We start from the raw sequence: 13248 nt of genomic DNA, 5'->3' as shown, positions 1-13248 counted from the left end.
GAACAGTTAGGTTTAAGATGAAACTGTGGCGTTTAACATTATAGTTACAGGTATAGTTTTGAGAAGATCAGAAGTTACTTTATGGGTTAGGCTCACAGTAAAGGTTCACTTGTGATTGTAAACTGTCCTCTTGATAGCTACATTATGTAATAGCAGTAGACAGGGATCGAATGTAAACATACCGTTGATAAACCATTGGGGAATGTTTTATTAAAGGGGAGAGATGTGATGAATGGTTTAATTCATATTGTTACTTGCACTAGATCATGAGGGCAGTTGGGGGATCATGGCTACTTAGCATTCAGTCGCATTCACTCACTTGGCATTTATGTTATTAAAAGGTGGTAACACATTGAAAAGAACCTACGGATAAAAGTATTTTATATCTTAGATACAACCAAGGTCTTTACAGATATCTGTTCCTCAGCCAGTCGAAACTATAAATCAGCATCATTTTTATGGATATACAATACCAGTCAAGAGTTTGGGTTTTTCTTTATTTGTACTATTTTCTACATTGTAGAATAATAGTGAAGACATCAAAACTATGAAATCATGTAGTAACCAAAAATGTGTTAAACAAATCAAAATCTATTTTATATTTGAGATTCTTCAAATAGCCACCCTTTGCCTTGATGACAGCTTTGCACACTCTTGACATTCTCTCAAACAGCTTCACCTGGAATGCTTTTCCAACAGTCTTGAAGGTGTTCCCATAGATGCTGAGCACTTGTTGGCTGCTTTTCCTTCACTCCGCGGTCCAACTCATCCCAAACCATCTCAATTGGGTAGAGGTTGGGTGATTGTGGAGGCCAGGTCATCTGATGCAGCACTCCATCACTCTCCTTCTTGGTAAAATAGCCCTTACACAGCCAGGAGGTGTGTTTTGGGTCATTGTCCTGTTGGAAAACAAATGATAGTCCCAATAAGCGCAAACCAGATGGGAAATTGTTTACTATATGATTCCATATGTGGTATTTCATAGTTTTGATGTCTTCACTATTATTCTACAATGTAGAAAATAGTAAAAATAAAGAAAAACCCTGGAATGAGTTGGTGTCCAAACTTTTGACTGGTACTGCACATTCTGAAGTAAGTATGCAGATATATTTTATTTGGAAAGACAATTAGTTGAATATTTTTAATGTATTGGAAATACACTTTGAAAGTTTTTTCAAATACTTCAAATACTATTTTAAAATACCTGGGTTAAATGCATGGCAGTATTTTTTGAGTCTGTTATACAATTTGGCAGACTATTTGGTTTTTACAAATAACCATTGGAAGACACAAATAAAAGTACTTGTTTTGGACTGTGTATTTGAAAATACTGATACACACAAAGTATTTGAAGTAACAGATTCTCAAATACACATGAGCAGTGGACTCAGCCAGAGGGCAGCCAGGTAGGGAGGGGTTATAGAGTGGGTTGGAAGACCATTTGTAGCAGAGAGACAGCCCTGTGTTCCTGTAGGTGTCTGAGCCCTCTTGTGGAGGTGCTACTTAACAACAGGGCCAGTATTCACAAAAAATCTCAGAGTAGGAGTTCTGCTCTAGGATCAGTTTGGCCTTTTAGATCATAATGAATAATATTACATGGACAGGAGGGACCTGATCCTAGATCAGCGCTCGTACACTGAGAAGCTTTATGGATATGGGCCCAGGCTACTGTTAGGGCTCCTGAGTGGCGCAGCATTCTAAGGCACTGCAATCTTAGTGCAAGAGGCGTCACTGCAGTGGCTGGTTCGAATCCAGGCTGCGCACAATTAGCCCAGCGTCGTCTGGGTTTGGCCAGGGTAGGCCGTCATTGTAAATAAGAATTTGTTCTTAACAAGCTTGCCTAGTTAACCTCTCTAGGATAGGTGGCACCAAATTGTAACAGCCAGTGTAATCCCATGGCGCGTTATTCAAAAAATGCAAAAACTTCAATTTTTCAAACATATGACTATTTTACACCATTTTAAAGACAAGACTCTCGTTAATCTAACCACACTGTCCGATTTCAAAAAGGCTTTACAACGAAAGCAAAACATTAGATTATGTCATCAGAGTACCCAGCCAGAAATAATCAGACACCCATTTTTCAAGCTAGCATATAATGTCACATAAACCCAAACCACAGCTAAATGCAGCACTAACCTTTGATGATCTTCATCAGATGACAACCCTAGGACATTATGTTATACAATACATGCATGTTTTGTTCAATCAAGTTCATATTTATATCAAAAACCAGCTTTTTACATTAGCATGTGACTAGCATGTGACTAGCATTCCCACCGAACACTGCCGGTGAATTTACTAAATTACTCACGATAAACGTTCACAAAAAGCATAACAATTATTTTAAGAATTATAGATACAGAACTCCTCTATGCACTCGATATGTCCGATTTTAAAATAGCTTTTCGGTGAAAGCACATTTTGCAATATTCTCAGTAGATAGCCCGGCATCACAGGGCTAGCTATTTAGACACCCAGCAAGTTTAGCACTCAGAAAAGTCACATTTACTATAAGAAAAATGTTATTACCTTTGCTGTCTTCATCAGAATGCACTCCCAGGACTTCTACTTCAATAACAAATGTTGGTTTGGTTCAAAATAATCCATAGTTATATCCAAACAGCGGCGTTTTGTTCGTGCGTTCAAGACACTATCCGAAAGGGTAAATAAGGGTGACGTGCACGGCGCAATTCGTGACAAAAAAATTCTAAATATTCCATTACTGTACTTCGAAGCATGTCAACCGCTGTTTAAAATCAATTTTTATGCCATTTTTCTCATAAAAAAGCAATAATATTCCGACCGGGAATCTGCGTTTGCGTAAACAGACAAAAGAAAATAAAGCATTCGGTCGACTCGGGCACGCGCCTAAGCCCATAGTACTCTGTTCGGCCACTTGCCAAAAGCAATAATGTGTTTCATCCAGAGCCTGCCTCGATATCGTTCAGCTTTTTCCCGGGCTCTGAGAGCCTATGGGAGCCGTAGGAAGTGTCACGTTAGAGCAAAGATCCTCAGTCTTCAATAAAAAGAGCCAAGATGAAACACCACTTGTCAGACAGGCCACTTCCTGCATGGAATCTTCTCAGGTTTTGGCCTGCCATTTGAGTTCTGTTATACTCACAGACACCATTCAAACAGTTTTAGAAACTTTAGGGTGTTTTCTATCCAAAGCCAATAATTATATGCATATTCTAGTTACTGGGCAGGAGTAGTAACCAGATTAAATCGGGTACGTTTTTTATCCGGCCGTGTCAATACTGCCCCCTAGCCCTAACAGGTTAAATAAATAAAAATACTGTTGTGTGAATCTGTGATGTGATCAGAACTGTTTTCCTGACCAAACTGGGGCCGAGGCAGGCAATGTCAACAAAGACAGGGTAGAGAGAGAGATGGCGTGAGGTTGGTATGGAAGTACAATATTCTCTTCACGGCTACTGGATAACAAAATGTGACAGAGCTCAACATGATCAAAACCAAACTGTTGTTTTGAGTGTAAGGAAGGATTAGTGCTAGAGACAGGCTCTTCAGAGTTAGTAGCACCTCATAGGATCAGGAAGGGGCAGGCTCTTCAGAGTTAGTAGCACCTCATAGGATCAGAAAGAACAGGCTCTTCAGAGTTAGTAGCACCTCATAGGATCAGAAAGAACAGGCTCTTCAGAGTTAGTAGCACCTCATAGGATCAGAAAGAACAGGCTCTTCAGAGTTAGTAGCACCTCATAGGATCAGAAAGGGGCAGGCTCTTCAGAGTTAGTAGCACCTCATAGGATCAGAAAGGGGCAGGCTCTTCAGAGTTAGTAGCACCTCATAGGATCAGAAAGGGGCAGGCTCTTCAGAGTTAGTAGCACCTCATAGGATCAGAAAGAACAGGCTCTTCAGAGTTAGTAGCACCTCATAGGATCAGAAAGAACAGGCTCTTCAGAGTTAGTAGCACCTCATAGGATCAGAAAGAACAGGCTCTTCAGAGTTACTAGCACCTCATAGGATCAGAAAGGGGCAGGCTCTTCAGAGTTAGTAGCACCTCATAGGATCAGAAAGGGGCAGGCTCTTCAGAGTTAGTAGCACCTCATAGGATCAGAAAGGGGCAGGCTCTTCAGAGTTAGTAGCACCTCATAGGATCAGAAAGAACAGGCTCTTCAGAGTTAGTAGCACCTCATAGGATCAGAAAGAACAGGCTCTTCAGAGTTAGTAGCACCTCATAGGATCAGAAAGAACAGGCTCTTCAGAGTTAGTAGCACCTCATAGGATCAGAAAGAACAGGCTCTTCAGAGTTAGTAGCACCTCATAGGATCAGAAAGAACAGGCTCTTCAGAGTTAGTAGCACCTCATAGGATCAGAAAGAACAGGCTCTTCAGAGTTAGTAGCACCTCATAGGATCAGAAAGGGGCAGGCTCTTCAGAGTTAGTAGCACCTCATAGGATCAGAAAGAACAGGCTCTTCAGAGTTTGTAGCACCTCATAGGATCAGAAAGAACAGGCTCTTCAGAGTTAGTAGCACTTCATAGGATCAGAAAGAACAGGCTCTTCAGAGTTAGTAGCACCTCATAGGATCAGAAAGAACAGGCTCTTCAGAGTTAGTAGCACCTCATAGGATCAGGAAGAACAGGCTCTTCAGAGTTAGTAGCACCTCATAGGATCAGAAAGGGGCAGGCTCTTCAGAGTTAGTAGCACCTCATAGGATCAGAAAGAACAGGCTCTTCAGAGTTAGTAGCACCTGATAGGATCAGAAAGGGGCAGGCTCTTCAGAGTTAGTAGCACCTCATAGGATCAGAAAGGGGCAGGCTCTTCAGAGTTAGTAGCACCTCATAGGATCAGAAAGAACAGGCTCTTCAGAGTTAGTAGCACCTCATAGGATCAGGAAGAACAGGCTCTTCAGAGTTAGTAGCACCTCATAGGATCAGAAAGAACAGGCTCTTCAGAGTTAGTAGCACCTCATAGGATCAGGAAGAACAGGCTCTTCAGAGTTAGTAGCACCTCATAGGATCAGAAAGAACAGGCTCTTCAGAGTTAGTAGCACCTCATAGGATCAGAAAGAACAGGCTCTTCAGAGTTAGTAGCACCTCATAGGATCAGAAAGAACAGGCTCTTCAGAGTTAGTAGCACCTCATAGGATCAGAAAGGGGCAGGCTCTTCAGAGTTAGTAGCACCTCATAGGATCAGAAAGGGGCAGGCTCTTCAGAGTTAGTAGCACTTCATAGGATCAGAAAGAACAGGCTCTTCAGAGTTAGTAGCACCTCATAGGATCAGAAAGAACAGGCTCTTCAGAGTTAGTAGCACCTCATAGGATCAGAAAGAACAGGCTCTTCAGAGTTAGTAGCACCTCATAGGATCAGGAAGAACAGGCTCTTCAGAGTTAGTAGCACCTCATAGGATCAGGAAGAACAGGCTCTTCAGAGTTAGTAGCACTTCATAGGATCAGAAAGAACAGGCTCTTCAGAGTTAGTAGCACCTCATAGGATCAGAAAGAACAGGCTCTTCAGAGTTAGTAGCACCTCATAGGATCAGAAAGGGGCAGGCTCTTCAGAGTTAGTAGCACCTCATAGGATCAGAAAGAACAGGCTCTTCAGAGTTAGTAGCACCTCATAGGATCAGGAAGAACAGGCTCTTCAGAGTTAGTAGCACCTCATAGGATCAGAAAGAACAGGCTCTTCAGAGTTAGTAGCACCTCATAGGATCAGAAAGAACAGGCTCTTCAGAGTTAGTAGCACCTCATAGGATCAGAAAGGGGCAGGCTCTTCAGAGTTAGTAGCACCTCATAGGATCAGAAAGAACAGGCTCTTCAGAGTTAGTAGCACCTGATAGGATCAGAAAGAACAGGCTCTTCAGAGTTAGTAGCACCTCATAGGATCAGGAAGAACAGGCTCTTCAGAGTTAGTAGCACCTCATAGGATCAGAAAGAACAGGCTCTTCAGAGTTAGTAGCACTACATAACAATCACCTTGCAACTGTTAAACTCTCCCAAGATGCACAGCTAGACACGCTTGACATTAACCTGGTCTTAAAGCATTTCCTATTTTACGTAAATCCGAGACACTCCATTTAGTATCAATATGTTACGTTTCGTATGGTATGTATTTGTATGATATGTTACGAATTACAATTTGTATTGTATGTTACGAATTTGCAAAGCATATGATATGTTTTGAATTTGATCTAGTTGGCTAACAGCTAGGCTAGGGGTTAGGGGTTAAGGTTAAGGTTTAGGAGTTAGATTGAAGGGTTAAGGTTAGGGTTATGGCTAGGTAGAAGGGTTAAGGGAAGGGGAGGTAGTGGCAAAGTAGTAAGTTGTTGAAGTTTCTCAAGTTGTCCGTGATGAGATTCCAACTCATAACCTTTCAGTTGTTAGAGGTTCTCATTATATGGCGAAAGCACTCTTCTTGTTTTTAGTTCAACCTTTTACATACAAGAGCTTCCATTTAGCTCCTACTACGATGATGTTCTCTGTTACCTTTTGTTTTGAAGACGACGATGTATAACCTAAGCATTATGTAAGAGATTCTACTGCTCATTTTACATCACTGTGTCCCGAATGAGGAGCCGTATTTGTCTGAAACGATCAAATCTAACTTGTTTTTTGTTTTAGTTTAATCTGAGCTGTCCAGATGTTCTGTCATTGTCACCATGTTGTGAGTGAATGAATGAATGAATACAAGCATATCCTTACTGTACCTACCACGTGGGTTTGTTGTATTGCATATTTACTTGCAGACATTAGAACACAAACGTTAGAATATGATAGCAATTATACATCTACGCAGAAACATGATTTTTTACAAAGGTTCAATGAGCTTTTTAAAATATTATGTAGGTTCTGTTATTTTTGTATTTTGTTGGGAGTTTAATATTACTTTCTTTTTCTAATTTATAGTGTAAAATTGTCATAGTACACACCCCTCCCTATCTTAATATGCATAGCATATCATCTTTGATTAATGTTGTATTTATGCATAGAGTAACACAATTCTGTGTCCTGTCTACACATAACTAGTTTTTGTCATCTGCTAATCAAGCATAATAAAGCTCATTTGGAATATAGAACTATATATATAATATATATCTAATTACATAGTGTCATCAATAAGAACAGGTATTGACCATCTAACTGTAAGTGGTCAGTACAGGAACTCTTGAGATGTGGGCAAATGGGGAATAAATGGGTAATAGGACATACAGTGCATTCGGAAAGTATTCACACCCCTTCCATTTTTCCACACAATACCCTTTAATGACAAAGCGAAAACAGGTTTTTAGAAATGTTTGCAAATGTATTAAAAATAAAACACATACCTTGTTTACATAAGTATTCAGACCCTTTGCGATGAGACTCGAAATTGAGCTCAGGTGCATCCTGTTTCCATTGACCATCCTTGAGATGTTTCTACAAACTGATTGGAGTCCACCTGTGGTAAATTCAATTGATTAGACATGATTTGGAAAGGAACACATCTGTCTACATAAGGTCCCACAGTTGACAGTGTATGTCAGAGCAAAAACCAAGCCATGAGGTCAAAGGAATTGTCTGTAGAGCTCAGAGACAGGATTGTGTCAAGGCACAAATCTGGGGAAGGGTACCAAAATATTTGCAGCATTTAAGGTCCCCAAGAACACAGTGGTCTCCACAGAATTTTTTTTGAACCATCAAGACTTCCTAAAGCTGGCCGCCCCTGCCAAACTGAGCAATCGAGAAGGGCCTTGGACAGGGAGGTGACCAAGAACCCGATGGTCACTCTGACAGAGCTCCAGAGTTCCTCTGTGGAAATGGGAGAACCTTCCAGAAGGACAACCATCTCTGCAGCACTCCACCAATCAGGCCTTTATGGTAGAGTGGCCAGACGGAAGCCACTCCTCAGTAAAAGGCACATGACAGCCCACTTGGAAATTGCCAAAAGGCACCTAATGACTGTCAGACCATGAGAAACAAGATTCTCTGGTCTGATGAAACCAAGATTGAACTCTTTGGCCTGAATGCCAAGCGTCACGTTTGGAGGAAACCTGGCACCACCCCTACGGTGAAGCATGGTGGTGGCATCATGCTGTGGGGATGTTTTTCAGAGGCAGGGACTGGGAGACTAGTCAGGATTGATGGAAAGATGAACGGAGCAAAGTACAGAGAGATCCTTGATGAAAACCTGCTCCAGAGCACTCAGGACCTCAGACTGGGGGCGAAGATTCATCTTCCAACAGGACAACGACCCTAATCACAGAGCCAAGACAACACAGGAGTGGCTTCGGGACAAGTTTCTGAATGTCCTTGAGTGGCGAAGCCAGAGCCAGGACTTGAACTTGATCGAACATATCTGGAGAGACCTGAAAATAGCTGTGCTGCGATGCTTGCCTTTCAACCTGACAGAGCTTGAGAGGATCTGAAGAGAAGAATGGGAGAAACTCCCCAAATACAGGTGTGCCAAGTTTGTAGCGTCATACCAAAGAAGACTCAATGCTGTAATCGCTGCCAAAGGTACTTCAACAAAGTATTGAGTAAAGGGTCTGAATACATATGTAAATGTGATACTTGAACTTTGTATTTTTAATACATTTGCAAAAAAATCTAAACTGTTTTTTGCTTTATCATTATGGGGTATTGTGTGGTGAGGGGGAAAAAACCAATGTAATCAATTTTAGAATAAGGCTGTAACGTAACAAAATTTGGGAAAAAGTCAAGGGGTCAGAATACTTTCCAAATGCCCTGGATATAATAAATAGGGCTATCAAATGATGAAACATTTTAATTGAGTTAATCACAGGATTTGCTGTGAATTTTTTTTTGCTCAGTGAGCTGTAATTTGTTATACAAAAAACATGACAAGAATATTGATATCTTGATTTTGTCTACAGTAAAGGTAAATTGAGAAAGCACACCTTTAACCTCAATGTCAACCATTTTTTACATGGCAATGTAGATTTTAGCAGCATAGACTGGTTGTTTTCAGTGTATTTCAACGCTTTCAGACTGATTAATCTCCATAAAAAAGTGTGCACTAAAATTACAAAAAGTTAAGAGTTACTATTTATTACAGTGCCTCTGACTCAAACTTCCATGACATGTTATTGCCATAGGCAGAAGTGAAAGAGGACCTCTATCTAGCTAAATGTTTGGACTTCACATGATTATAAATATCAGTGGTGGAAAAAGTAACCAATTGTCATACTTGAGTAAAAGTAAAGATACCTTAATTGAAAATGACTGAAGTAAAAGTGAAAGTCACCCAGTAAAATACTACTTGAGTAAAATTAATTGCTAAAATATACCCAAGTATCAAACGTAAAAGTATTAATAATTTCAAATTCCTTATATTAAGAAAACCAGAAGGCACAATTTAATTTTTTTAAAATTTACAGATAGCCAAGGGCACACTCCCAACAAACCATTTACAAAGGAAACATATGTATTTAGTGAGTCTGCCAGATCAGAGGCAGTAGGGATGACCAGGGATGTTCTCTTGATAAGTTCCTGTCCTGTTAAGCATTCAAAACAACTATTTTTGTGTATCAGGGAAAATATATGGAGCATTATTTTCTTTAGGAATGTAGTCAAGTAAAAATTATAGTTGTCAAAAATCTAAATAGTAAAGTATAATACAGATACCCCCCCAAAACGACTTACAGTTGAAGTCAGAAGTTTACATACACTTAAGTTGGAGTCATTAAAACTCGTTTTTCAACCACTCCACACATTTCTTGTTAACAAACTATAGTTTTGACAAGTCGGTTAGGACATCTACTTTGTGCATGACACAAGTAATTTTTCCAACAATTGTTTACAGACAGATTATTTCACTTAGAATTCACTGTATCACAATTCCAGTGGGTCAGAAGTTTACATACACTAAGTTGACTGTGCCAGCTTGGAAAATTCCAGAAAATGATGTCATGGCTTTAGAAGCTTCTGATAGGCAAATTGACATAATTTGAGTCAATTGAAGGTGTACCTGTGGATGTATTTCAAGGCCTACCTTCAAACTCAGTGCCTCTTCACTTGATGTCATGGGAAAATCAAAAGAAATCAGCTAAGACCTCAGAAAAAGATTGTACTTTTTGGAAAAATGTCCTCTGGTCTGATGAAACAAAAAAATAATTGTTTGGGCATAATGACCATCATTATGTTTGGAGGAAAAAGGGGGAGGCTTGCAAGCTGAAGAACACCATCCCAACCGTGAAGCACGGGGGTGGCAGCATCATGTTGTGGGGGTGCTTTGCTGCAGGAGGGACTGGTGCACTTCAAAAATTAGATGGCATCATGAGGATGGAAAAGTATGTGGATATATTGAATCAACATCTCAAGACATCAGTCAGGAAGATAAATCTTGGTCGCAAATGGGTCTTCCAAATGGACAAGGACCTGAAGCATACTTCCAAAGTTGTGGCAAAATGGCTTAAGGACAACAAAGTCAAGGTATTGGAGTGGCCATCACAAAGCCCTGACCTCAATCCTATAGAAAATTTGTGGGCAGAACTGAAAAAGTGTGTGCGAGCAAGGAGGCCTACAAACCTGACTCAGTTACAGCAGCTCTGTCAGGAGAAATGGGCCAAAATTCACCCAACTCATTGTGGGAAGCTTGTGGAAGGCTACCCAAAACATTTGACCCAAGTTAAACAATTTAAAGGCAATGCTACCAAATACTAATTGAGTGTATGTAAACTTCTGACCCACTGGGAATGTGATGAAAGAAATAAAAGCTGAAATAAACCATTCTCTGTGCTATTATTCTGACATTTCACATTCTTAAAATAAAGTGGTGATCCTAACTGACCTAAGACAGGACATTTTTACTAGGATTAAATGTCAGGAATTGTGAAAAACTGAGTTTAAATGTATTAAACTCAGGCGTATGTAAACTTCTGACTTCAACTGTAAATCGTACTTTAAAGTACTTTTACTTAAGTACTTTATACCAATGATAAATGGAATCCAATTGTTTCCCCATGACTTAGTACAGAAATGACATGGATTTAGAGAGCTTCTTCTATAAGAAGAATGGGGTAAAATTGAACTGGCATCCAGAATAGCATGGATAGATTAAACAGACTAGGGATTTTCTATGTGAAGTCTAGTTGAAGACAATAGAACCCGTTCAAAACAACTGGGGCAGCCGGCCAGTGCTGTATACAATCCCCCCCCATTTAAAGATGCTTTTTGCAGGCATTGTTTGTAATCCCCCTCTGATGTCACGCCCGGTGGCTAGGAAGGAAGGGCTGAGGCAGCGCGCGCGCACAGCACACACAGACCAACCGACAGCTGACGAGCCCAGCCGGGTAGCGCGAGAGGGAGAGGTGGGGAACGAAACGACAGACGGTGGAAATTGCATGGAAGACTCACCGCAATCGAGTAGTAACACCGATATTGAAACACCTGAGGTGAGATGAATTGTCTTTGATTTGCGTTGATTGCTTTTGAACGCACCGCTCCGCGTGCATGCTATATTTATGGTGTTATGAACAAGGAGACACTTTTTTTTGTTCTTACTGTTCGTTTTGCAGAACGAACAGTAAGCACAGATAGACTCTAATCGAATGCCACTTGAGGAGGGGCCAGGACGACCTAGTCCGTGATCCTGCTGCTGAGTTTGTCAGGGCCAGCAGGAGATTATGCTGTTCCAGATAAGAAATAGAAGAAGAGTTAGTTACAATGTATCAATGTAGCGGAAGGAAAACATGACATGAAATAACATGAAACGTTCTACGCGGGGGATAGAATATATTCTAGAATCTGTTCTGGGCCCGGTTCAGAACGCATTGATCAGATTCGATCATTTTACAACAATAGAAAATAGTACATAGAATAAAATAGAACAATTGATTTACGGATGAGATGATGTTCTAACTTTCAGGAGATGAGACATAGTGAAGTTATTGTGGAGATGATGCTTTGAGTTGCGCACCAAGTGCATTCGTTGTGATTCTATTCTCTGTTTATCAATACAGATAATAACAGTGTCTGCATGACAGTTTGGCTATACCACGTTGGCTTTGCTGCAGGTGCCATGGGATATGCTACATCCCGTAACTTGATGGCAAAAACGACTTGTTTTTTTCCCCAGGGCAGCCCCTCCTAAACCTCCCCATATCAGTCCTATTGATGTGGCGGGGCTCTGGTCTACTCTGAGCTGATTCATCCTGTTTGCAGACACGCAGCTTGGCTTCTGAAACAAGTGAGCATTCATTACGATGAGTTTGTCCCTGGGATAATTGTTGTTGCCGCAGCTGCCTCCACGGGGACCGGGGCTCGGTCGGTGTTTTTGCTCAGTAGTGCGCTACCGTCTGTGAGCTGATGAATGGCGGCACCGACCCGGAATACGCAAGCGCCGTACGTGTTCCATATTTTGCCTTCCTGACAAATATTCGTCCCAATTGTCCCCTCGGCTTGTAGATTTCGGAGCAGGTGGCAAGGGGGAAAAAACAAGCGACCTTATTATTAAGGTTGAAATATTTTACGTCAATGTTTTGGGTTTTCGGAGTTGTCTTTTGGGGTTTTCCCAACTCAATAGCTCTCCGTTTGTGTGTTTCGTCCAGCACATCTAGCTGCGGCACACCTCTGACATCCGACCGATGTTGCTGCGATTCATGCAGCAGAGAAGCTGTACCCAGCCTGTATCATACAGTAATGTCTATATGGGTATCGATTGATTGGCGAATGGACGGTCGTGCTTTATAATCCTGCGCAAGATCTTGGCAATGGCAAATATCAATATAATAAAGAACAGACTAAACCATTGAATACTAGTTTTATTGTAGGCAAAAATCTGTCTGCGTTTGTAAATTGATGCTCATATCGCAGCGTGATATGGGCTATAGGAGAGGATTGTGTCAAAACAGGTTTGATGTGATGACAGTAGCCTAGTCAAACCCATCCAAAGGAATATAGAGATGTATGCTGTGTGTCACGTGCCATTCATGTTATGTTTTCCTGCTGTTTGTTACTGTACATAAGGTTTATGCCACAGATACTGCAGTGTTGCTAAATAAATCTTACTCCCCTCCAATTAATCCTGTAGTCTTGAGATGAGCTGGCATGTGTTTGTTTAGGCTGTTGGCATTAAAACATAGCTTGTGATGTGCAGTCCGGGACAGGGAGGCTATATGACCACTAATACTAATGCTGTAATAGGATTTAACATGTTGGGCCAGTAAGCTGTGTAATTGTTTAATAGAATGTTTTACAAAGGTTTGATCACCATGGAAATGGTCATAAACAGGCAGGGCAGATATTGAATTGAAATGGGGTTTAGTCCAGTGGTCATAAAACCTGGTC

The 13248-nt window shown here is 40.9% G+C and overlaps 1 protein-coding gene across 2 annotated transcripts in view; it reads left to right on the top strand.

Moving 5' to 3' along the window:
• Nucleotides 1–11114: 11114 nt before the first annotated feature.
• The window catches only part of LOC123727174 (amyloid-beta A4 precursor protein-binding family A member 1), a 103340-nt gene continuing 101206 nt past the window's right edge, over nucleotides 11115–13248 (top strand). For both annotated transcript variants that reach the window (XM_082961552.1, XM_082961551.1), the window contains exon 1: nucleotides 11115–11354. The gene's annotated coding sequence lies outside the window, so the exon portion shown is untranslated. The remainder of the gene's footprint in view (nucleotides 11355–13248) is intronic.

Source organism: Salmo salar, chromosome 15 (assembly GCF_965601325.2).
Source record: "Salmo salar chromosome 15, fSalSal1, whole genome shotgun sequence".
Classification (NCBI taxonomy): Eukaryota; Metazoa; Chordata; class Actinopteri; order Salmoniformes; family Salmonidae; genus Salmo; species Salmo salar.
The sequence above is the reverse complement of the archived record's forward strand: the minus strand, read 5'-3'. Positions and strand labels throughout refer to the sequence as shown.